The 26,330-nt window shown below is 43.7% G+C and overlaps 1 long non-coding RNA gene across 3 annotated transcripts in view; it reads right to left on the reverse strand.

Annotated features, from left to right (window-relative positions):
- Positions 1 to 22,405, reverse strand: part of LOC138740719 (uncharacterized) — a 34,519-nt gene extending 12,114 nt beyond the window's left edge. For 2 of the 3 annotated variants that reach the window (XR_011343165.1, XR_011343147.1), the window contains exon 1: positions 22,200 to 22,405. This is a non-coding gene — a long non-coding RNA (uncharacterized lncRNA). Of the gene's footprint in view, positions 1 to 12,012; positions 12,100 to 22,199 lie in introns of all 3 variants that reach the window. The other variant, XR_011343156.1, reaches the window with a different exon arrangement.
- Between the last annotated feature and the right edge of the window lie 3,925 nt (positions 22,406 to 26,330).

Here is a 26,330-nt window from a genome sequence, read left to right on the forward strand (position 1 = left end):
TGAGACAAGAGTGCTTGGTCCTCAGTATAGGTCCTACTTTCATCCCCCTCTGCTCACATCTCAATGGGTTCCACACAAGCTGCGATGACGAACTCTTCTTCTGCCGCCTCCGCCTCCAGGCCCACTTCCATGACCACGACTCTCCACCCCCCACCCCCCCGATCCAAGACCCTTTCTCCTGCCTCAAGCCTTTTTTTTCCTCCTGAACACATCGTCCTGGCCAGCTGCCTACTCTGGACCTTTTTATTTCCAACTGCTGTCGAGACATCAACCATCTCAACTTTACCAACCCCCTCGCATTCCAACCTCAAATCCTCAGAATGCTCTATCCTCCACTCTCTCTGCAACAATCCACACCTCACCATCAAACCCGGGGACAAGGGTGGGGCAGTTGTAGTCTGGTGCACTGACCTCTATCTTGCTGAGGTACATTGACATCTCTCAGATACCTCCTCCTATTAACCCCTCACACAAAACCCCACCACTACACATCAGGCCACTGTCTCCAAAACCATCTCCAACCTCAGCACCTCTGGTCATCTCCCCTCCGCGGCTTCCAACCTCATGTCTCCCACCCCCACACTACCCATATCTACCTCCTACCCAAGATACACAAACCCAACCATCTAGGCAGACCCATTGTTTCTGTCTGCTCCTGCCCCACTGAACTATTTTCATCCTACCTTGACTCTTATCCTTTCTCCTCTGGTCAAATCCCTCCCACCTACATCCACAACACCTCACATGCCCTCCATCTCCTCAATGACATTTGATTTACCTGAACTGGACCACTGCATCTTTAAGATAGATATCCAATCCCTTTATACCTCTATCCCCCCACACAGAAGGTCTGAAAGCACTTTGCTTCATCCTGGATCAAAGACCCGACCACACTCCTCCACTTGGCAGAACTTCTCCTCACTCTAAATAACTTCTCCTTCAACTTATCCCACTTCCTCCAAATCAGAGGAGTAGCTGTGGGTACCTGCATGGGTCCTAGCTTTGCCTGCCTGTGTGTGGGCTTTGTGAAGCAATCCATGCTGTAAGCCTACACAGGCAAGACCTCTCAACTCTTCCTCTGGTATACGGACAACTACATTGGGGCTGCCTTATGCACACATGTTGAACCTGTCAATTTCATCTACTTGGCAGCCAATTTCCACCGAGATTTAAAATTCATCTGGCCTGTCTCCAATAACACTCTCCCCTTCCTGGATCTCTCCATCTCCATCTCGGGAGACAAGCTTTCCACTGACATATACTACAAAACCTGCAACTCCCACAACTACCTTGACTACATTTTCTCACACCCTGCCCCCTGCAAGGATTCCATCCCCTTCTCTCAATTTCTCCATCTCCACTGCATATATTCCCAAGATGAGGTCTTCCAGTCCAGAGCTTCCAAGATGTCTGCTTCCGACATGTCTGCCACAAACATGGCTTCCCCTCCACCACTATCAACTCAGCCCTCACCCACATCTCCTCCATTTCCCACTCATCTGCCCAGGCCCCCTCTGCCCACAGATGCAACAAACATAAAATCCCCCTCATTCTCATCTACCACCCCACAAGCCTCCACATCCAACACAAAATCCGGCACTTACTACAAGATCCCACCAACAGTCAGATTTTTTCCTTTCCTCCCCTCTCGGCCTTCCACAGGGACTGCTCCCTCCGTGATTCCCTCTTGCACTCATCCCACCCCACCCATCACACCCATGGCACCTTCCCCGGTACCCGCAGGAGGTGCAACACTGGCACCCACACCTCCTCTCTCACTGTGGTCTGAGGCCCAAAATAGGCCTTTCAAGTGAAGCAACACTTATGTTGTACATCCAGAGAACTTATTTACTGCATTTGGTGCTCCCTTTGTGGCATTCTCTACATCAGAGAGACTGGTCGCAGAACAGAAGATCACTTCGCTCAGCACCTCCGCTGCGTTTGCAACCGCAGCAACCTCCCAGTGGCTAACCATTTCAATTCTGGGTCACATGTCTATCAATGGCCATCTGTTCTGTCCCTCCCTGAACACCCATAGATTGGAGGAACAACATCTTATTTTCTGGCAGGGCACTCTCCAGCCACATGACATGAATATTGATTTTACTGCTTTCCATTTAACCTGCTGGCCTTTCTTCCCCCTCCCCCTTTTCTGTCCTTTTAGTTCTTTCACCCACACAGCCATCCCTCCTCCCCCTCATTGCTGCTGTTCCCTCCCTCCTTTCTCCACCTATCATCTCCTGCCTTGTCACCCCCATTCCCCCCCTCCTACTCTTTTGTTCAGACACTTGCCGGCATTTTCTCATACTTTGATGAAAGGCTCAAGCCCGAACTGTTGGTTATGTATGTTTGCCTTTGCTACATAAAGGACAGTGTTTGACCTGCTGAGCTTTTCCAGCATCTTACGTTTTTAATTCAACCACGGTGTCTACAGAATTTTGTGATTTACTTCTATTAAGCAGCATGCCAACATGAAGGTTTTATCTACTTGGAGTTTCAAGCTCAATATTTGCTCTTTACTTTTCCAGATTCTGTTGTTACAACAGATTGATGACTCTTTGATGCTGAATTTAGTCTAAAGAAAGGCTTTCTTATTGATGGGTAAATTAAGTTTGTGAATTTTGAAATAGTTCCAGCATTGTCATCCCTTGTGTTGATTCAAGTGGTGGCGATTCTCCTGACCTGAACCTTATCGTATGTTTTCCTCAAACTTACTGGTGGGTTATAATTGTTGTAGACTTGTGACCACCCATGGTTAATGCCATGTGCTAGGAAATAGGATCCAGGGGTTAAATGAGATGGATCGGGATGCTCTGAGATTCAGCATAGTCTTGAAGGGGTGAAGGGTTTCTGTCTTTATCACAAGAAGATTTAAAAAAATTAGAAGAATGCTTTCCTCCAATTTGCAGCTCATGTTAGTGATTAGTGTCTAATTTTGCATTATGGTAAACGTTTATATGAGTTTGTGAAGGTGAAACCTCCAGAAGGTTAAGAGAGATGTCTGAAACTAACAGTCGAATATGGGATACTTCCTAGAGGTCACAAGTCAATAAATGATATTTAATTTGAACTGTCTAGAAGTAGTTTGTATATTCTCTCTATGACCTGCATGAGTTTTCTCCGGGTGCTCCGGTTTCGTCCCACCGCAAAAATGTACAGGGTTGGTAGATTAATTGGATGTAATTGAACGGCATGAATTTCAAGGGCTGAGAGGTCATTATATCATTAAAATTTAAAAAAAAAACAAAAAAAATCTGTCAGTGTCAAACTATTTTCACATTACATCTGATTAGTTTACAGTCTCCAAGACTGTTTCACATGATAAAACTGTAAGGGTATATGAGTGAATCACAGATTCTCCCTCACATGAAAACCAATGATTTATGATTGATCTAGTTTCATAACAGTATCCAAAGTGAGAGCTCGCTCAGCCTCTCACACAAATGTAATTAAATACACACTGTGATCGGAGGGATTTCCAGGCTGCTATTTGCTAGCAACCTCTCCCCAGTATGTGAAAAGTGTCAGGTTTTCCTCTGGGGCTGCTTAATGCCAAGGTTCTGACAATTGGCCCTTTCACAGGATGACCTACAGCCTGTTGAACAAGGAAGGGCACCTCCATCCCTTACGTCTAAATGGCGTAATTCCTGTTGGCATTTAGAGGGACATGGAGAGAGATTATGTGACTCGGTCATCTATCCTTTCAGTTTAACAATGTGAGGCAGTCTTGGAGACAGTGAACTTAGTAGGTCCACTGGGAAAATATCTCCCCATCAATGAACAGATCTTAGACTCAGGTTTTCCAAGGGTGTTAACAGAATGATAAGTGACATTGTGCCATGCTCTCATGGATAATTTGATCTCTTGAAACAGATCAAGGTCACATTGAGTCTCAGCTTTCTCACCACAAGATCTTTTTTACAGTATCACGGCGGATGTCCCCAGTGTTTCCTAACGTGATGTTCATCACAATATCAGAGGGAAACCTCACTCAGTGCACAATCATCTCCCCATTGACCCACTCAATAATAGACATCTCCCTATTGACTGACCGTGTAAATATCTCTCCCCATTGGCACTCTCAGTGTAGTTATCTCCACATTGACCCTTTTGATCCACAGTACAAACATTTCCCCCATTGACCTACTTAGTGTTCAGATATCTTCTAATTGACCCATTCAGTTACAGACACCTCCCCATTAACTCTCTCAGTGTATAGACAATGTACAGTTCCCGTACCAAGCTACGAAGCAATTGGACAGGACACCTCCTTTCCTCTGAAGCTCAAGTATAAGTAAAAGCTTGCAGGCACAGGGTATTTATAAAGAAATGGAAAACAAACTGAAAAGAGATCACACCTCTGAGGCAGTAATTCACATTTTCTGCCTGAGTATTACTACTATTTTTAATTTTAATATCAGATTTCTAAGTTTTACTGTGCATTTTGATTTATCAGTGAATATTATAAAAGCAAAACCATGCAATGCCATTGGTGATCAGATGTTATGATGAGGGGAGAGTGAAAGGACAGCCTGGGTGCTAACACCTATGCCAAAGAATACACAAACATGCTGGAGAAGGTCAGAAGGTTACTCAGCATCCCTTAAGAAATAAACCGTAGCCAACATTTTGGACGTGGGCCTTTCATCAGGCATAAGCAGGTGCCTGAATAAAAAAGGTGGGGGGAGGAGGGAGGAGGAGATAAGACAAAGAGCTTGAGAGCAGCAGAGATTACAGAGGGAGAGCAGTGAGAAAGGTTCTCACTGAGCTTCCTTTGAAGGAGAACTTCAGGGTTGACATCTCTTGAGAAGGCTTTGCATTGGAGAAGCTAAATGGTGTTAAAGGAGATGGTCAAGCACCATGACAGATTGTCAATTGGACAGAGAGGGAACAATCTGCTCTCTGTGCTCTTCTACTGCTGTTGGTGAGTTGTTCATGAGCCACATCAAGCAGTTGGAACCATATCCTTGTTTAACCCCCAACTCCTTTGCACAGTACAGACTCTTCAGCCCATTGACCCATGTAAACCTACTCCACAGCAATCTTATCCTACCCTATCTCACACCCATAACCCTCTATTTACATTCATGTGCCTATCAAAAAGTCTTTTGAATATTTCCATTTTACCAGCCTCCACCACCACTCTGGCAATGCATTCCAGGCACCCAGCATTCTATATGTAAAATCTTTACCCCTGACACCACCCCTAAACTTTCCTCCACTCACCTTAAACAGATGTCCTCTGATATTTGCAGTGGTTACCCCTGCGAAAAAGTGCTGGCTGCCCACCCTTTTTAAGCACCTTATTGTCATATATGCCTTTATTAAGCCACCTCTGGCTGCCCACCCTTTTTAAGCACCTTATTATCATATATGCCTTTATTAAGCCACCTCTGGCTGCCCACCCTTTTTAAGCACCTTATTATCATATTTGCCTTTATTAAGCCACCTCTCATCCTTCATTTCTCCAAAGAGAAAAGCCCTAGTTCTGTTAACTTTGCTTCATAAGACATATTCTCCAATCCAGGCAACATCCTGGTGTGACGTGCTGTGGTAGCAGCATGCAGACACGAATATTCTGCCAAAAGTCTGTACACACCATTTTCAGCTGTGGTGGCTCCCGAGTGACTGGCTCAGAAGGGGCCGGCTCAGGCTTATATTCGGGTCGGCTGGTTGACAGCTGGCCAGGTGGAATCAGTCCCCAGGTGGTCCTTCTGCCATTACAGAGATCGTCCCCTGCAGTAGGCTAGTGATCGTATCACCACATCAGGTAAATCTCTTTTGCACTCTTCCCAAAGCATCGGCATCCTTCCTGTAATGAGGTGACCAAAACGGAATGGAATACACCAAGTGTAGTGTACCCAGAATTTTATAAATCTGCAACTTTACCTCATGACTCTTGAATTCAATCCCCAACACCATAAGCCTTCTTAACTACTCTATCAACTATCACAACAACCTTGAGGAATCTATGGACCTAGACCCCAAGATCTCCCTGTTCTTCCACACTGTTCAGAATCCTGCCATTTACCACATACTCCATCTTCAAGACTGACCTTCCTAAATGCATCATTTCACAAAGTGGGTGCGAGCGTGTGTATGACTTCCTACAACACCCAGTGAAAGAGAAATTGGCTGTATCAGATAACCCTAGTGCACCAATCTAACAATGTAAATAAAATATTTCTTGTGCCTTTCAAGAGGATTCAAAATGGTTTAAGGCTGATGCAGTGCTTTGAATAGTCAATATGTTGGGAAATGCACAGGGATAATGCATGGAATTGTGGAATGGTGACAGAGCTCCTATCCTGTCAATGTGAACCATCTTGTCAATAAACTGAAAATGCAAAGGCCAGTAAAGGACAGGCTGACCTCAACCTAACAACGAGAAACAGAAGTGTAAAGATGCCACAAGTAGTGATTTATAAGCTGCCTGAAATTCACATTATTCCTACTCAGATTGGTGATTACATAGCCACCCAGGCCAGTGTCGAGACATTTGTTTAATGACGCATTTTGTGGAAATTTCCATGGCTTTGTAGTTCTCGCCTCAGTGTACCTTGTACTGAAAGTTATGAATGATACTTGCTTGTTAAACAGCAACATATCTGAGTAAGGTCTTGGCCAGATCTTGTTGACCCCTTTGCCATGTCTGACATATGACTCAGACTCTTACCTTGGGTCAGTACTTAAGCCTCTTGCATCCCTGATGGAACTTGGACCTTCCCATTTCCTTTGCACTCATCTGCGAGCTCTTTCATGTTAACAGACACCAAGCACAGTTGCCAGTGCACAGACACAGGAATGTCTGTCTCATTTCTGCGCCAAATAACGCCCAGCACTGAACACGGGTCTTGATGAGACCTGATTGCATTTGGAATATGAAAGATTTCAGAAAATTTGGCTTGCGGGTTTTTGTTTTACATTTCTGGACCTGGAGGAGCATTGACAGAATGAGATGCTTCTTTTCCCCTTTGTTCGACATTGGCATATGAATATTGATGACATACCAGGTATTGATTCTAGTCACCTTTGAGAAAGAGGTGGTTAGTGGTTTGTATGTTGAAGGCACTTCCTTCGTGCTTTAGGCTGGGCTATCCAGATGTATTGACTGTGAAATGGTGCATGGATAAGATTCCTCAGCTCAGTGACTATCTTTCCATTGATAGGAAACTTTAGGACAAGAAGGCGCAATTTCAAGTTAAAAAAGTGTCAATTTAAAACAGAGATGCGGAAACATTTCTTTAGCCAGAGGGTCGTGAATCTGTGGAACTTTTTGCAACTGGCAGCTGTGGAAATGAGGTCATTGTATGTATTTAAGGCAGAGATTGACAGGTATTTGATTGGTCAGGGCATCAAAGGTTATGGGGAGAAGGCCAGGGAGTGCAGCTGAGGGGGAGGATGGATCAGCTTGTGATAGAATAATGGAGCAGACTCGATGGGCTGATTGACCTACTTCTGCTCCTTTATCTTGTGATTTTGCTCCAGTTGCTGAAAGTAGCAGGTCTAAAGGATGGTGTGAAGGACCCTTGTTGGGTTGTGACAGAGCAAACTGCTAATTGGGCACACTGCAACCATTATAAGCAGGCGGTGAGAAAGGCTGGTGGGTAAAATCCAAGTGACTCCTTCATCAGAGGATGGTAGGGATATTTAGCTGCTTCTCACACCAGCAGTTGAATGTGTCTGCACTAACATCCACATCTTAGTTGATCTATTTCAGAGGTGAGCAACCTTTTTTTTAAAACTCACATTCCACCTTAGGTATTCCCTATGCCATCAGTACTCTGTGATTAGTAGGGATGGCTTAAGGTGGTATGTGAATGGGAAGGGAAGGTTGAGAACCACTGCTCTAGACCCAATTGTTAATGAAATATTTTGCTTGAGAAAAATTGTAATTGACCCATTTCCTTCAGAGTTATGAAACCATACACATAACAAATCAATTAAGTAAGATTAAAACAGCGATTTTCAAATATTTTATTTCCATTCACATACCACCTTAAGCAAGCCCTTACTAATCACACAGCACATATGGCATAGGGAATACTTAAGGTGGAATGTGAGTTTTCAAAAAATGTTGCCCAGCCCTGATCTATTTTCTTAAACTGTTCCTGGGATGTGGGGATGTTTGACAATCTCAGTCATTCTCTACTTTTAGCTCAATGATCATGTTGTTAATGTGGCTCCACGCTACAGCTGGGCAAGTGTTTCCAAAATGTTGATTTGAAGAGTTGAATGTCCTCCTGTGTTGGGTCACCGACAACTATAGGGGGAGTAGATAGAACCCAACAAATATTGAATAGGATCTCTGCCATTATCCTCTCCATAATTGGAATAGAGCAATATTTTCCTATCTGTGGTCTATGGCCCATTGGTGGTTTGTGGGTTTGTTATAGGTGTCCATGATAAGTAAACGAATGATTAAGGTGATCTGTGAATGGAAAATGGTTGAGAATCTTTGAACTAGTAAATCCAACAGCAGCAGAAACTTAGACAAAGTGGTGGGTGTTTATGGAGGGACATGGAAAACAAGGAGATAAATAATGTAGTTTGAATATGATAATAGATTCAGTAGTTTGAAGGAATGAAACACAAAGTCATCATGGGGATTAAAGTTCAGGTCAAGATCAATAGGTTAGCATGGCAGTTAGCACAATGTTATTACAGTGCCAGTGTGCAGTGAACTGGGATTCATTGGTAGAGTGTTGTGGTGATGACTGGCCCTGCCCTCATCTGCTCACATATAACCCTGGTTTCCGGCCTAAACTACTGTGAGACCCTACCCATAGTTATAAGCTAATAAAAGCGTTTGTTCTCCCTCCAGTCATGAGAGCTTTTATCTACACTACACAGTGGCCTGGGTTCGAATCCACCACTGTCTGCAAAGAGTTTATATGTTCTCCCTGTGACCTTTGTGGGTTTCTCCTGGGTGCTCTGGTTTCCTCCCACCCTCCAAAAACATTTAAGGTTGGTAAGTTAATTGTGCGGAATGGGTTTCAATGATGGAACTGGCTTCCACTGTGTTATAAATAAATTTACATAAATTTTCGGTACTGTACATAAACTCTCACCTCTGAATTAGAAGAATTCAACTTCGACCTCTGTGATCTGAGCATCTCAAATAGATGGAAAGTACTGCAAGGTACACTTTCAAAGAAGAGCATCGGACTTCTCGTGCTCTGACATGAATATATATAGCAGAGTTAGAATTTCAGGCCAAGGGCCCTTCATTTTAGGCATGAAGGCAAATGCTTTTAAAGTTACAGAGAGGGAAAAGTGAAAATAACAAATGGAATTTTTGTGATAGGATAAAAGTCAAAAAGGTTGAGGTGACAATCATTTAAAAACTGGCAGAGACAAAATGTTAGGATGGTTTTAGAGGGATATGGGCAAAATGCACACAGGTGGGACTAGTGTGGGTTGGACATTTGAGTCAGCATGGCAAGTTGGGCCAAAGAGCTTGTTTCCATGTCATGTGACAGAAGAGAAAAATGAAATACAATTGAAACAGAGAAGTACAGCCACATCCACAGATGACCACTTTGCTGAACACCTCCATTCAATCCACAAGAGCAGCTCTGAGCTGCCAGTCACCTGTCTCTTTAATTCTCCCTCCCCTCTAATCTGACCTCTCCTTCATCCTATATTGCTCCAAAAACGCTCATGGGTAAGTTTGGGGAAAAGTGATTTCCAATTGGGCACATGACAACTCTCAGGACTCAATACTGGATTGAATAATTTCACTAGTACTTGTTTCCTCTCCCCATCAGCTTTTGGAGTCTCAGAATTTTACAGCACAGATAAAGGTCCTTTGACCCAAATTGTCCTGATGGAATGTATCCCAAGGGAGCAAAAGAAATGGCAAAAGTTATACTGAGGCTTTGGTAATAATTTACTAAAATTCTCTGGACTGTGGGCAGGTCCTGGTAGATTGGAAGACAGCAAATGTCATGTCATTATTCAAAAAAGGATGTAGGCAAAAGGTAGAGAACTATAGGCCAGCTAGTTTAACATCAGTGGTTGAATGTCCTCCTGTGTTGGGTCACCGACAACCATAGGGGGAGTAGATAGAACCCAACAAATATTGAATAGGATCTCTGCCATTATCCTCTCCATAAATGGAATAGAGCAATATTTTCCTATCTGTGGTCTATGGCCCATTGGTGGTTTGTGGGTTTGTTATAGGTGTCCATGATAAGTAAACGAATGATTAAGGTGATCTGTGAATGAAGAAATAACAAGGCATCTGGGGAAAAATTGATCCATCAGGCAGATGCAGCATGGATTCAGCAAAAAAAGGACCTGTTTGACAAACTTATTGGAGTTCTTTGACGATATAATCACAGTCAGTAGAGGGGAGCAGATGGACATTGCTTACCTGGATTTCCAGAAGGAAGTTGATAAGGTGCCCCATAAAAGACTTATACATAAGATAAAGCTGCATAGAGTTGGGGGTGATATATTAGCATGGATAGAGGATTGGATACAGAGAGTTTGGATACAGTTATGCTTTTCTGCTTGGCAATCAGGGTGTTGCAGGGGTCAGTGCTGGGCCTGCAACTGTTCACAATATGCATTAAAAATCTGGAAGAAGGTATAGAGTGTTGATATTTGCTAATGACTCTAAATTGAGTAGAAAAGCAAAAATTGTGCAGAGGATATGGAGAGACTGCAGAGAGATATAGATAGGTCAAGTGAATGGGCAAGGGTCTGGCAGATGGAGTACAATGTTGGTAAATGTGAGGTTATTCACTGGAAGGAAAAATTGAAGACCAGAATATAATTTAAATGGCAAGCAATTACAGCATACTGATGTGCAGAAGGACTGGGGAGTGCTTGTGCAAGAATCGCAAAACATTAATTTGCAGGTCCAGTCGGCTATCAAGAAAGCAAATGGAATTTTGGCCTTAATTGCTGGAAGGTTTGAATTTAGGAGGAGGGAGAATAGGCTGCAAGGTACTAGTGAGGCTGCATTTAGAGTACTGTGTACAGTTCTGGTCTCCATATTTGAGGAAGGATGTATTGGCTTTATAGGCAGAACAGAGGAGCTTCACCAGGTTGATTCCAAAGATGAGGGGATTAACCTATGAGGAGAGATTGAGTCATCTTGGACTGTACTCATTGGAATTTAGAAGAATGAGAGGTGATCTTAGAGAAATGTATAAAATTATGAGAGGCATGGATAAAATATATTGTTTCCATTAATGGGGGAGACTAGAACTAGGCAACATAGCTACAAGATTCAGGGTAGTAGATTTAGGAAAGAGATGAGGAGGAACTGCTTTTCCCAGAGGGTGGTGAATCTATGGAATTTGTTGCTCATTGAAGCAGTGGAGGCTACCTCAATAAATATATTTAAGACAAAGTTGTTCAAATTTTTATATAGTAGGGGAATTAAGGGATATGGGGAAAAGGGAGGTAGGTGGAGATGAACTTATCATCAGATCAGCCGTGATTTCATTGAATGGTGGAGCCGGCTCAATGGGCCGAATGAAAGTGCTTGCCTGAACTAATCCCATCCCCTGCACTTGTCTGTATCCCTCTAAATCCTTCCTATCTAAATGTCTTTTAAATATGATTATCTATCAGTGAAACACTGAGGAAGGAGGGTGCCCACTTGATAACCCAGAAGATGCCACCACTCACTTGGCTACCCCACAGAGTCTTGGCAGCAAGTCTCAGGAGTGCAATAAGGGATATTAATATCTAGTCCTACATAACATACCTTATACCTGCCTCTATCTTTTCCTCTGACAGCAGATACAATATACCTACCACCCTCTGTGTGAAATTCTGGACTCCAAGTTCCCTTTAAAATTTTCCTCTTTCATCTTATACATCCACCTTATCCATGTCCCCAAGTTTATTAACCTTGATAAGGTCACCCTCAGCTTCTTCATTTAAGTTCATATACATTTATTGCCAGAGTACATCATGACATCACATACATCCCTGAGAGGAGAACCCTATCCAAGGTGAACCCACACAAGTCGGTGGGACCAGGCAACATACCTGGTAGAGTACTGAAGGACTGCGCAGACCAAATGACGGAAGTCTTCAGGGACATCTTCAACACCTCACTGCAGCAAGCCATCAGTTCTACAGAGTTCAAGACAGCAACCATCACACCAGTACCCAAGAGGGTGACAATAACAGACCTTAATGACTAACCTCCACCATTATGAAATGCTTTGAGTATCTGGTGACAGAATGCATAAAAACACACCTCCCATTTCAATTTAACTAGAAGAAACCATTCCACAGACGATGCTATAGCCTTGTCACTACACTTGCTCCTGGCCCAGCTGGAGAAAGACTCCTCATAAGCCAAGCTGCTGTTCATTGACTTCAGCTCAGTGTATAATAGATCATTCCCCAGAAGCTGGTGGAGAAGCACAACAGTAGTTGGCCTCATCAGCAACAACGATGAATCGCACTACAGAGAAGAGGTGGAAAATCTCGTGAAATGGTGCGAGAGTAACAACCTGAGTCTCAATATGGACAAGATGAAGGAGATGATCGTGGACTTCAGGGGGACCAGGAATGACCTCTCTGCAGTACATATCAACAACTCTGTAGTAGAGAGAATGGGGTGCACCAAGTTCCTTGGAGTTCACTTAACTAGTGACCTATCATGGACACTCAACATCTCCTCACTTGTCAGGAAGGCGCAACAGTGACTGCACTTCCTGAGAAGACTGAAATGGGAAAGGCCACCATTATGTCAACCTTCTATAGGACTTCTATTGAGATCATCCTGGCCAGCTGAATCACAGTGTGGTACAGTTGTTGGAGAGAAATGGATCAGAGGTCAATCCACAGGACCATAAGGGTGGCAGAGAGGATCACTGGAGTCTCCCTCCCCTATCAATGTAATCCACCATGATCTTTATCTGAAAGGTCATGCAAAATCATTGAGGACCCTTTCCACTCTGTATACTGCATCTTTCAGCTGCTCCCGTAGGGGAAGAGATACATGAGTATCAGAACCAACATCACCAGGGCAATGGGAATGCTGAACAACCAAAGGAACTGCTCACACTAACCATTCGAGACTCTCATATCCAGTTTATTCATTTATTTGTATATATGAAATCCTATAAAAGTCTGTATCTGTGTTTATTGTCTGGCTGTGTGTCTGCATGTTTTGCATCAAGGATTGGAGAACACCATTTTGTCAGGGTGTACTTGTACAATTAGATTAAAATAAACTTGACTTGAGATTCTTTTTCCTGCAGGCCAGACAGAATTTCTACTTATCAGTAGTATAAAGTGTCTTGAAGAAGAAAAAGATATGTGTACAAAAGATATGAATGTAAACAAAAAAAGAAATGTAAACAAATTGACTGTGAAATACAGAAACAAAATCAGTAATAAATAAATGAGTCTCTGATTGAGTTTGCTGTTGAGGAACCTGATGATTAAGAGGTAGCAACTGTTCCTAAACCTGATGTTATGGGTTTTGTGACACCAGGGAAAACAGGCCTAGCCTATCTTGTATATCTTTATACCTCAAGTCATTCAGTCCCAACAACCTTGTAAATCTCACATCTTTTCTTTCAGCTTTCTTTCCTTGTTTAAAATGTCAACTTTTACATTAATTGTTACCTGAACAAATTTGATTTCCACACTATTCATACACATTCCTTTAGTTCTATCCACCTCAAGCTCTCTATAACCTGAAGTGCAGCTGTTTTCTCATTTTCCCAATTCTGAACCAATGTCCTTGACTTGAAATCTTGACTCTTTTTCTCTCCCCACAAACGCTGCCTGATCTGCTGAGTGTTCACAGCATTCACTGTTTTTGTAACAATAACAACAGATTGATCATTTTATTAGTGCTGCTTCTAGGAGTTTGTTGTGTAAAAGTTGTTCCTTTTCCAGTATTACCTATGGTACCAACTATATACACTAGAGAACTGCCTAATAAGCTGTGTTACGAACCATGCACAATGAGCAGCAATAGGCAATGAACCAGACAAGTTTAATTTTATTTCTAACTCTTAAATTATAGTCTTGACTTTTAAACTATACTTAACACTAAATCTATCCCCAGCTAGAGCAGTCTGTGACAAGCCTTCCCTCAGTTCTTCTAATGTATTGAATTATCATTGGTGTGGAACTGTTGTCGTGTTTGGTGCTTGTGTGAAAAGTTGAATGTTAACTGTGGCCATTCAGTCCCTCCTGTCTATACCATCCCTTACAGTGATAATCCCATTTTACTAAAACGGGAGCTCATAATAGCTGTAAAGCATTTTGGGATGTCCTGAGGTTCTGAAATGTCCAACAGCAATGCAATTTTCCTCCTGAGCCAAAAACAATGAGAGATGAGGGAGTGTCCATTCATGGGAAGAGCTGAATTGGAAATGGAGCACATGCAGGAGCTAGCAGAAGGAAAAATGTTGTGGCACCAAGTTCCAAGACAATATGGTAAACAATTGAATGCCAAAGAGATACATTTCAAAATGAAATGAATTTTGTGGACTAGAAAGAATACAGAAATAGACTATTTTCTAAATAAGAGGAATTCAGAAACCAGAAGTCCAAATGAACTAAGTCTTAGTGTAGGATTCTCTAAGGATTACATTGCCTGTTGAGTTGGTAGAAAGGAAGGCAAATGCAATGTTAGCATTCATTTTAAGAGGATTAAAAAATAAAGGCAATATGTAATGCTGAGGATTTACAAGATATTGTTCAGACCACATTTGGAGTATTGTGAGCAGTTTTGGGCCCTACATCTAAGGAAGCATGTGCTGGTGGTCCAGAGGAGATTTATGAGAATGATCACAGGGATGAAAAAGATAATGGATGAAGAGCATTTTGTGGCTCTGGGGCTATACTGACTGGAGTTTAAAAAGATGAGTGGGGCAGATCTCTTCAAAGCATTCCAAATAGTGAAAGGGCTGGATAGAGTAAATGTGGAGAAGATATTTCGAGTAGCGGGAGTGTTCAGAGCCAGAGGGCACAGCCTCAGAAATTAAGGTTGTCCCTTTAGAACAGAGAGGAGGAGGAGTTTCTTCAGGTTGAAGGTGGTGAATACGTAGAATTTGTTGTCACAGATGGCTGTGGAGACCGTCAATGGGTAGATGTAACACAGGTGCAACAGTTTCTTCATTCATAAGGACGTCAAAGGTTATGGGGAGAAGGCAGGAGAATGGGGTTGAGACGAAATATACATCAGCCATGACTGAATGGTGGTGCAGATGTGATGGGCTGAATGGCCTAATTCTACATCTGTCTTATAATTTTATGGTCTAACTTGTGAACAATGGTATTGCCACTGTATTTTCTATAACTTTCACCATGCTTGGCACATCATGTATGTTACATTCCAAATGCAGTATTATGTGACAATAATGGAATCTTTACCTTTACTTTAAAATGAAATGCTATTTTAACTGAAGCTTAATGTTATCAGCACTTGCATTCAGATGCATCCAGACAGATTGTCAACATCCTAATGTTGAATATCAACCAGTGGGTTCCAAGGGAAGGCCCCTTGGCAAGACTGAGCTGGAGTATGTCAATGAAGTTTCTCTGAGCTCCCTGGCAGACTAAATTAAATAGAAGCACAGGCATAGCTGTGAACAATAAGGGAAAACACGTTCCTGTTGCCTAGTGAATTCTTATAATCCAAGCAATCTCTTAGCAAGATAGATGAGCTATGTCTTTTCTCTTCCTGGGGCTCCCTTGGGGTGGAGGATCTTGTTTCCACTCCAGTTCTGTTCCAGCACTATTGAGGTAGAAGGTGCTTGATGTGGTGGGTAGGTAGATTTTATGGTGGGTGGTGTACTTCTTTCACTATTTGTGAAAGGCATTCTTTGTACTCCTAGTGACAGGACTCAAAGTTCTCAATACTGCCCCAAATGCTCCTTCTCCACTTTGAATGAGCCATGAGCCAGGGGTGCCCAGGAGCCAGCAGGATTGTTCCAGGAAACTTTGGGAACATTCTTGAACCATTTCCTTTGGCCACAAAATTTCTATTTCAGGAGTCATGAACCAAGCACATGAGTGACATAACCTGCCCATTGGACCAATTTGGATCAGAAGAAGGAATCAGGAGGTCCTGAAGAGGTTCTCTTCCTGTCTTGGAAGGTGGTGGTAAGAGGGTTTCTCTCACTACTACCCCTCTGTTGTCCTTACTGCACTCAAGCTGTATGGCCACTTAATTACCCAGTCTTCTGCAGCCACATCCTTCCTGGCTAGTTGTCTCCACCATCATCTAGTGCTTTGTGGTTTAACCTGCGCTCCTTCCCTCCTCTCCTCTCCCTCTTTCCCCTTCCCCCACCTTTTTATTCCGCTGTCTACCAGATCCCTGACGAAGAGCTTGGGGCCAAATCATTGGTAACCTTCTCCTTCCTATGGATTCCTGCTGAGTTTCTCCACCATGTTTGTGAACTGCCCTTGACCTCAGCAAACCTGTAAGTTGATTGACCACAGGCACTTAACATGGGATACTTAGGCCAGCCATGTTGCTCATCCTGCTAGTGCATTTGGAAGAACTTGTGGAGACATCCACCTACAAACTGTTATCTACCCAGTGCATTGAGGGTCTTGCAGCAGGCTAAATCCCAAAAGTAGATGGGAGGCCAGGGACTTCCAGCTGCCCAGGAGACCATGAGTTTTGGTATGCATTTAAGGTCTAAGTACTCAAACACAGTTTTCCTTTTACACTGGCTGTGCTGGTGCTCTTACAACGATGGAGAATTTCCTCATTGAATTTCCTCAGCTTCTTTGAGAGATAGATCCTGAGGTACATGAGAGAGAAACACAAAAGGCCTCAGACACTGAGATTGTAATAAAATCACAGAAATGCTGTAGAAACTTAGCAGGTCTCTTAGCGACAATAAGAGATAAAAATATATTACCGAAATTTTGGATCTGAGCCCTTCTTTAAGGTATGTGAAACAATTCACCTTTTCCAAGATCTTGGCCTAGATTTGAAACATGGAAGTCTGCAGATACTGCGATTGTAGTCAAAACACAGAGATGGTGGAGGAACTCAGCTGGTGTCGCAGTGTTCATAGGAGGTAAAGATATATTACCGACAGTTTAGGCCTGAGCCCTCCTCAAGGTATGAGCAAAAAAAGGCAAGCATTTGTGTTAAAGGGGGTGGGGAGAAAAAGGGGTAGAATGGGGGGGCAGAGAAGTACAGACAACAGACAAAAGTTGTTAACTGGGTATGATAAGAGGACAGGAGAGAGGAAAGGTGAGAATTGATTTTGGCTCTCTGAAAGGAGACAGAGGGAAAAGGGAAGGGGGGAGAGAGAGAAAGACAGAGATAGAGCTAGAGGAAAGGAGACATGGGGAAAGACGGCAAAAGAAGTCCAATGGGTGTTGACTTTCATTGGTTAAGGGCAGTGTTGTGTATGAGAGGTCGAGAAAACTTTTATTTTGTGGATGTTAAGACCTATTCTTTTGTATGCCTCAGAGTACAAGTTGCTGTGAATTGGAGCTTGGCTTCTGAACACAAGCAAACACATTATCAAGTACACTGAAGCTCGATGACTAAAATTGGGGTGATCTTTGCACTTGCTGATCCTTGAACTATGGTTACCTAGTTTATTTGTTTTGAGAAAGGGAGTGTGTTGGTGGATTAGTGGAGGTCTCACTCTGAATCCCTCTGTAGGACTTTTCAGTAAATGGTGGGGAGGAGTGCCCTTGACTTTTCTCTGGGCCTTTTTATGGAACAACGCCGCTTTACAGCCAGCTGAATGATGAAAAGAAAAGGCAGACTTACCTTTTATGAAGAAGGCCTATAAAGCTACATCAGCATTGCTTTTATGGAGAGCGGCATTGGGAGCCGTCCTCTGGAGCTGAGGGAGGTGGGATGAGTGGCGCAATAGTGGTGCCAGTCGCTGTGAGGTTGAACATTCACTCTAGCAATGGCTTTCTTCATTATTCATAATCCCTCATGCAGCTGGTACCGCTCTGGTAAACACAGAGCAGTTCCAGCTGCATGGGGGGATTATGAGTAATGAAGACGGCCATTGATCCCGCATTAAAACAAAAAGAGGCTTGCCCCGGCGGTCTCTGCCGTGTCCTTGTCTGCTTCCTTCAAGTCCGGTTTGGTGAAGGAGCAAAGAGTGGAGGTGGAACAGAACAGGACATTTCTGGATGGCTGGATAGACCCCTAACCCAGCACCAATCACCATGGGATACCTGGTGGTGGCTCCTGGGTCATCAGCCTGACCCTAAGCAGCTCCCTTCAGAGCATTGCCTTTATGGAGTGAGGTGAATTGACTCACTCCACCCTGGGACTATCCTCTGGACAGATTGGAGTCTGCATCCAGCATCTGCCATCAGCCTTTTTATAAAGGTAGGTGCAATGATGTGAAGATAGAGAATATCCGCCTTTACATTCTCTTTTTTTAACCATTATAAAAAAAGCCTCCTGTTTGCTCATGATAAAGTTTCATGGTGGAATACAAATTTGGTGAGCCTTTATCTCTGTGGCTTTTCCCTATGGATTGATCCCAAGCATAAGCTGTAACCCTGGCATTCTCTCACACAGGTCTCACAGGCAGCATGGAAGAACTGCTGGATTAGACTTCATCCCAGGGTCATTAGACTGGGGAAAGAAAATGCTGGGGTGCACATAGCTAACAGTTGGTCTGGGTCTCCAGCTGGCAATGTGGGGCCTTCCATTGATGCCCTGAAAGGGCAGTAGTCTCTTCTGTTTCATTCCCGTAACTAGACAGCACCCCCTCACCACAACTACAGCCACTAAAACATGATGTCATGAGAGAGTAGGAAAACAGGCCATTCGGTCGATCCAATCCAGATTGGCCAGTAACTGCCCATTTACAGCCGGAGCACCCTGGGGAGGCCCTGGCAGCTACAGTGAGAATGTACAAACTCCATACATACTGAACTGGAGGTCAGGATCAAACCAGGTTCACCAGTGCTGTGAGACAGCGCCACTACCTGCTGGACCACCCTCACGTGCGGTAGAAGTCTGGACCATTAATGAATGTAGATTTTGGTGAAACTAGAAGGCTAAAATCAGCGGCACGGTTATCGTGGAGGTTAGCACAGTTCTATTACAGCACCAGCCATCTGGGTTTGCTGTGTACAATGTGTTTGTACATTTTCCCGTGTCTGTGTGGGTTCCTCCGAGTGCTCCGGATTCCTCGCATGTTCCAAAGATGTGCAGGGTTGGTAGGTTAATTGGGTGTATTTGTGTGACACAGGCTTATGGGCCGGCAGGGCTATTAATGTACTGTATCACTAAACTTAAAAAGTTAATTAAAATTTTTAAAAGTTAGGTAAGAATTTCGAAGGGTATGAAGTATAGGCAGATAAAGAGCGAAACTTATCCAAGTTCTCACTGAATGGCAGAAGTAAAAGACAGTTTAGCCTATTGCAGAGGAGCAGAAACCTTCCAATATTTGAATGCTGCACCACAATTGCAAACTCAAGTCAAACATACAAACTGGCCTTTCAGCCTATCTAGTTGATATTGAAATTTTTTTCTGCCTAGTCCATTGACCTGCACCCAGACAACAGCCCTCATACCCTTCCCATTCTTGTCTGAATTCAATTGTCTTTTAAAATTTAAATTAAAAAAAAATTAGACATACAGTCCTTGCCGCCCAATTTACACCCATAAACCTACACTCCCGACCAGTACGTTTTGAAGGGAGGAATCTGGAGTCCCTGGAGAAAACTCATGCAGACACAGGGAGAATGTACAAACTCCTTACAAACAACTCAGGGTTCGAACCAAGATCCCGTGCCGATTACTGGCACTGTTAAGGCGTTGCACTAACTGCTACACCAAGCATGCTGCCCTTCTCCTCTTGCAGTTTGTTGCACCCTCTCACCTCTTCATGAAGTTCCCCCAATGTACCCCTTAAGCATTTCACTTTTCACCCTGCACAATACTGCTGCTGCAAGACAACAAATTTTGTGACAAGAGTTCATGACAATAAACTTGATTCTGATTCTGAACCTTAAACCACAACCTCAATTCTCTTGCCTCATCCAATTTCAGTGGAAAAAGCTATATATATATATATACCCCTCAAGATTTTGTATGTATCAAATCTTACCATATTCCCCAACGGTCCAGGGAATAAAGTCCAAACTTATTCAACCTTTCCCGATAAGTCATTTCCTCAAGTCCCCGAAACATCTTTGTAAATTTTCTCTGCATTCTTCCAATCTTTTTGTTATCTTTCCTGTAGGTCAGAGACCAAAACTGGGCACAATGCTCCACATTTGCAAGGTCAGCACCAGAACGAATGTTAGAGGGGGGCACAGTGGATCACTCATAAAATCGCTCAGCGGTGTGCTATTGGATGCCAGGATTTACTTATTGATGGGAGGGTGCTATTGGATGCTGAGGTGGCGGGGGGCGGGGGTGCGATAGACTACCTGTTGATGAGGGGGGGAGAGGGGATGATGGAACCTACCTGTCATAGGAGATGAGGACACTGCTTTTATTGCTTCAACTGTCTACACGATGCATGCTAGTTATGTGGCCGGGGACGGGTGGAGAGTCACTAGCGTGTGTCAAGCTCGATACTAGTGATGCGGGAGGGGGTGGAGATGGGTCTGATGGTGAGCGATAGCCATGACCACATGGTGGGGAACAGCATCTTGTTTGGCGGGGCAATGCCCACAGATGTCCCCTGCACATTTGGCCTCACCAATGTCTCATACAAGTGAAACATAACCTCCCAACTGCTGGAATCAATTTATGAATGCCAATGTGCCAAAAGATCCCTTTCTTCTTTGGCCATGAGAGTAATGATTGCCATGATGAATATGTACAACATCCAACAAAATTCATCACAGAGCTAACATTTGCAGCCTGAACATTTTTCACTAAAACCTGGCTATGTTTTTTGTGGTTGTGGCATTTATTTTAGGCAAGGATTTGGAGAAATGAAAGGAGCTCCCTGGTTTTCAGTGAGCTGTCAACAACATTCTCCTCATTTCCAGGAAACCATCCGATAGTATAATTTGTCCACTCCAAGGATGGTATGTCTCAAAGACTTTGCACTCATGTGCAAGTGCTGCTACAATGCAAAGAATCATCTGATACTGACCAGGGAGATGCCCTGCTGTGAAAATTCAGCAGAAGGAGGGGTGGTATGCAAGAACTTACAGAGAGGGTCAACTCTAGAATTGAGAGTTGGTGTCCTCCCTGTGTAGAGAGATTGTGGAACATCTTTAAGCTCCAGGTGCACACAGTGCTCAAGGCTCGGTGTCCATCCAGTCTGAGGTCAGGGGTACTGGTATCCCCCTCTCAATTTCAAGGTTCACACCAGCCACACCACATCCAAAGGAGCCATTAATGTTCTGTAACTGTGCCGACAGTTTTCAGTTTCCCAAATATTTTTGTTAATGCTATATCAACCTGTTCTTCATTCAACATGGTCCCACTCCCAGATTCACCCCTCCCTTAGTGCCATCTCTCCCTCAGTTTGGTCCCTCCCACAGTTTCAACCCTCCCTTAGTGTTGTGCCTCCTTCACTCTGGTCCCTGTATCAGTCTCGTCCCTCCCTCAGTGTTGGCCCTCCTTCATTGTTGTCCTTCCTTCAGTCTGGTCTCTCCCTCAACCTGTTCCCTCCATCAAGCTTGTCCTCCTTCAGTTTCATCCCTCCCTCAGTGTCGACCTTCCCCTAGTCTCGTCCCTCCCTCAGTGCTGTCCCTCCCTCAGTTTTCTCACTCCCCCAGTCTTGTCCCACACTTGGTGTTGCCCCTCCTTCACTCTGCTCCCTGCATCACTCTCATCCCTCCTTCAATCTTGTCCCACCCTCTGTGTCGCTCCTCCTTTACTCTGGTCCCTGCATCAGTCTGGTCCCTCCCTCAGTGTTACGCTCCTTTAGTCTGGTCTCTCCCTCAACCTGGTCCCTTCCTTAATCTCATCCCTCCCTCAGTGTTGTGCCTCCCTCAGTTTTGTCTCTCCCTCACCCTGGTCCCTCCTTCAGAACTGCCCTTCCATTGGCCTGGGCACGCCTCCAGGATAGCCCAGCAGCCGCACTGCTCTGACAATGTTAGCCTTGGTTGCTAATTCTGATTGTACTCTCTGTAATGTGTTGGACAACCAGGGTTTGCAGCCTTTGACTAATACTGACATTCTAATACAAAATGCCCAAGTTAGGACTGCTTCCATAATTCCTGGCTCCAGAAATTCCAGGAAGCTTCAGCAGTCCAAGAACCCAGGGCTCAGTGTGTGTGTGGCCAACCTTAAAGTGGTTCAAGGTGGTTCTGCAAGGCCTCGTGTTGACTGAATGCTTTGACATCTGAAGCTTATAGGTCATTCTTTTCATTCCCTACAAATTGAGACTGCTGTAGGTTGTTTGAAACAAAGAGATATAAACACTTTGAAGTTCTTTGAAGAGAAACAGTTGAGTTCCAATTTGGTTCAGAGACGAAAATATCTGCCCTTAGTTTGTTCAGAATTGTAAATTTGTGATCTCAAGCCAATGGGCATAAATTGTTCTGGTGTTTCCATGGATGACATACATGTACAGCAAACACTTGTTACCATAGCTACAGAAAACCTGCTGGTGCTCAATATCAGACCTTAGTGTTAGGCCTAGTAACTCAAAATATTTCAAGTCCTAATCTGTTGCAAACTCCAATGTAAATGATTACCGTGAGTTGCCAAGTGAAGCTGAAGATTTCCACAATGATTTGAGGAGAACTTCAGAGACACAAAAGGAAGTGGAATGTAAAAACAGAGTTGGCATTTGCTCTCCACAGCCACTTCACTTTATTGACAGGTGTTGGGGACTAGCAAATTGGTTTTTATTGCATGAAAACACTCACATGTGAAGGAGCGAAAGAATTGCTGCACTCTGGAACGCTAAAGAGAAGAGCTAATAAAGTGAACTGTCTTGTGTCGTAATTATGGAGATAAATATTTAAGAACTTGGCTAGTAACTTAACTGCACACAGTAAAATGAATGTCACAATGCTCTTTAATTTCATCAAATGGTATGACTGCAGCTCCCCACAGTATTTTATGGATTATTACTCTGACTGCCACTATAAAGCAGGTCTCCCTGGGCATGATCCTGGTTTCTTGGTGCATATTTGTTAATCAATAAGTGTGCTCCGTTTGGACTCGGGGAAATAAAGTGGCATTAGACTCAAAGTCATTACATGCCAGTCTGATTTGGTCCTCATTCCCACATTCACAGATGCCAATGGAAAATGATTAAGAGCAAGATTATAATTCTGTTGGTATCATGCGCATAAATATGCAACATTTGTTTACTTTGGTTTGCCTGTAGTTTGGAACCCCTATCAAGAAGAGAGAGAGATGGGTTTTCAATTGTAAAACCCATCAGGTTCACAAATGACTTTAGAGAGGAAAGTCTGCCATCTTTTCATCACTAGTTTCTATATAACTCCAGAGCCACTAATGTTGGTGACACTTCACAGTCAATAGGGATGGACAGTGCTGATGTTGACAGCAATGTTTAAGTCATGCTGTTCCTTCCCTGATGTCATGCCCTTTCTCTCTTGATGCCATGCCCATCCTTCCCTGAGATGTTTTTCCCTTCCTGCCCTGAGATGCCATGCCCTCCTACCCTGAGATGCCATGTCTTTTCTCCCCTGAGATGCTATGCCCTCCACCCCTGAGATGCCACACCCTTCCTCCCCTGAAATGCCATGCCCCTCTTCGCCTGAGATCCCATGACCTTCCTCTTCTAAGATGCCATGCTCTCATCCACTGTGCCATGCCCTCCTCCCCTGTGCCATGCCTTTCCTCCCCTGAGATGCCATGTCTTTCCTCCCCTGAGATGCCATGACCTTCCTCCCCTGAGATGCCATGACCTTCCTCCCCTGAGATGCCATGACCTTCCTTCACTGAGATGTTATTTACTTCCTCCCCTGAGGTGCCATGCCCTTCCCCTGATGCCATGCCCTTCCTCCCCTGCCATGCCCTTCCTCCCCTGCCATGCCCTTCCTCCCCTGAGATGCTATGTTCTTCCTCCCCTGAGATGCCATGTCCTTCCTCCCCTGAGATGCCATGTCCTTCCTCCCCTGAGAGGCCATGTCCTTCCTCCCCTGAGATGTCATGACCTTCCTCTCTTGAGATTTTATGCCCTTCTTAGCTTGAGATCCACAGAGCTCAAAACTCCGTTGCCCTCAGCTCCATGGACTATCAGTCTAGCATGGCCAGTATGCTGCAGGAGTTCCGCCTGCAGCAGATGGGATCCTCAGTAACCACTTTATTGAATATTCCTCTTTCCTTTGTATTTATTTTCCTTTTTTTCCCCTCATGGTGCATGGGATTAATTTAATTTATTGTTTGCTAACCTATTTATGTACCTGAGTGGCAGCAGCAAGGAAGAATGTTGGTACACCTATACATTGTACTTTCTATACGTGTTCAACAATAAACTCCCACCTCATCATCTCATCTGAAGAGTCTGTTGGTAAAAAAAAATCTGAAACCTTCAACTCTTCTAGAAATATGAATCTTGATAATCACAGAAACTGAACAGAGGCCATTTGGCCCATTGTGTTGTGTAATTGATAAATAACTCCCAGACCTAAGGCCAATGTCCAGCACAGGGCCCATACAAGTGCGCATTCAATGTAGATTTAAATGTGATGAAGCTCTCTACCTTTATCAGCACACCAATGATATCCAACCCTAGCACACTCTATGTGAAAAGACTTACACTTCAATCCATCTGCATGTTACTTTAAATCTCTGCCTCCTGTTTTTTGATCCTTCTGGAACATCATAATTTTATATCTTAAACACCTCAATAAAGTCTCTGCTTCTGAAACATTTTTACCCCAGGTATCTAATCATCCTTTACAGCTAAAGATTTCAACTTCCAGCAACACCTTTATCAATGTCATTTGCATTGCCTCTGGTGTAATCACACTTCCCTGTGAGGCAGTGTCTGGGCCCAGAACTGCATGCAATGTTCAAGCTGTAGTCTCATCCACTCAGTAGTTAGATCTCATAGGTGGGCCTCTTTATTCACCTAACTGACCTGTGCAATTACCTTTAAGGACCTGTGGATAGACACTACAAGGTTCCTTGCTCCTCCACATTACTCAATATCCTCCCATGTGTCTGACTTCCATCCAGATATCACCCTCCCTATCGACCCAACATCACACTTCTCCAGATTAAATTCATTTCTCACCTTTCTGCGCATTGTGTCTCCATGCAGTTGCATTCTCTCCTTATTGTCAACCAAAAAACCCAATTTTTCATTCAACTACATTTGTCTAAACTATTAATAGATACTGCAAACAGCAAACAACTGACTATTGAGCCTGGTGGAACTTTACTGGTAACAGCCTGCCAGTTACATAGTTAACCCTTTACCCTTCCCCAATCAACTTTGGATTTAATTTGCCACACTATCTAGGTTACAGTTTCCTTTCTTGGCATATACATAAATAAACCAAATGTGTTCACTTTTGTTTGCTTTCTAAAGCATAAAGAGTGCCACTAGTCCAGAGGATACCATGAAGAGAAAGAAATGCCAAACAGAGTCCTTTCAGAGATGTGGTGTGTCCATGGATCCCACCACCTTCTCCAATGCTGGGCGGACATTATCTGTGCACATTATTTGAAGTGTGGCCTCACCAGTGCCTTGTACAGCTGAATCATGAGGTCATGAGGTCCCAACATTTGTACCCTATACTCCACTACAATGAAATCAAGAGTGCCAATCAATTTCTTCACTTTTTGTTCATTGGAGTTGCTATTTTCAAGGTACTATGAGTTTTGGTCCCTTAGTCCCTCTGCTCTACAACAGTCTCCAGGGCTTTACGTTCACCATTAGTCTGTCACGACTTTCTCTTAACAAATCTCAGCTGAATGATTAACCTGTTTCTCACAAGATGAAGGTTTATACTGTCCTTAATGATGATTTCCAATGGGTTGTACACCATTGAAGCTAAGCTGACTGCCTTGTAATTGCTTATATCTCTTCCTCTCTTTGTAACAGCACTATTACACAGTGCGAGCGACCGGGTTCAAATCCACTGCTGTATGTAAGGAGTTTAAACGTTGTTGCTGTGACCAAATGGGTTTTATTCGGGTGCTCTGTTTTCCTCTTACACTCTAAAAATATAAGTAAAACACAAAAGTCTCCAGACACTGTGACTGAAGTAAAAAAACAAACTCAGCAGGTCAAACAGCGCACTTTATTTCGCAAAGATAAAGATAACCAACATTTCAGACTTGAGCCCTTCATCAAGGTATGACAAAATATCGGCAGGCGCCCGAACTAAATGGTGGTGGGGGAGGGGCAGGAAGAGAAGCACAGTCCCACAGGCAGGAGGTAATAGGTGGATAAGGGAGGGAGGGCACACCAGCAAGCAGGGAGAGG

This window comes from Narcine bancroftii, chromosome 1 (genome assembly GCF_036971445.1).
Source record: "Narcine bancroftii isolate sNarBan1 chromosome 1, sNarBan1.hap1, whole genome shotgun sequence".
Classification (NCBI taxonomy): Eukaryota; Metazoa; Chordata; class Chondrichthyes; order Torpediniformes; family Narcinidae; genus Narcine; species Narcine bancroftii.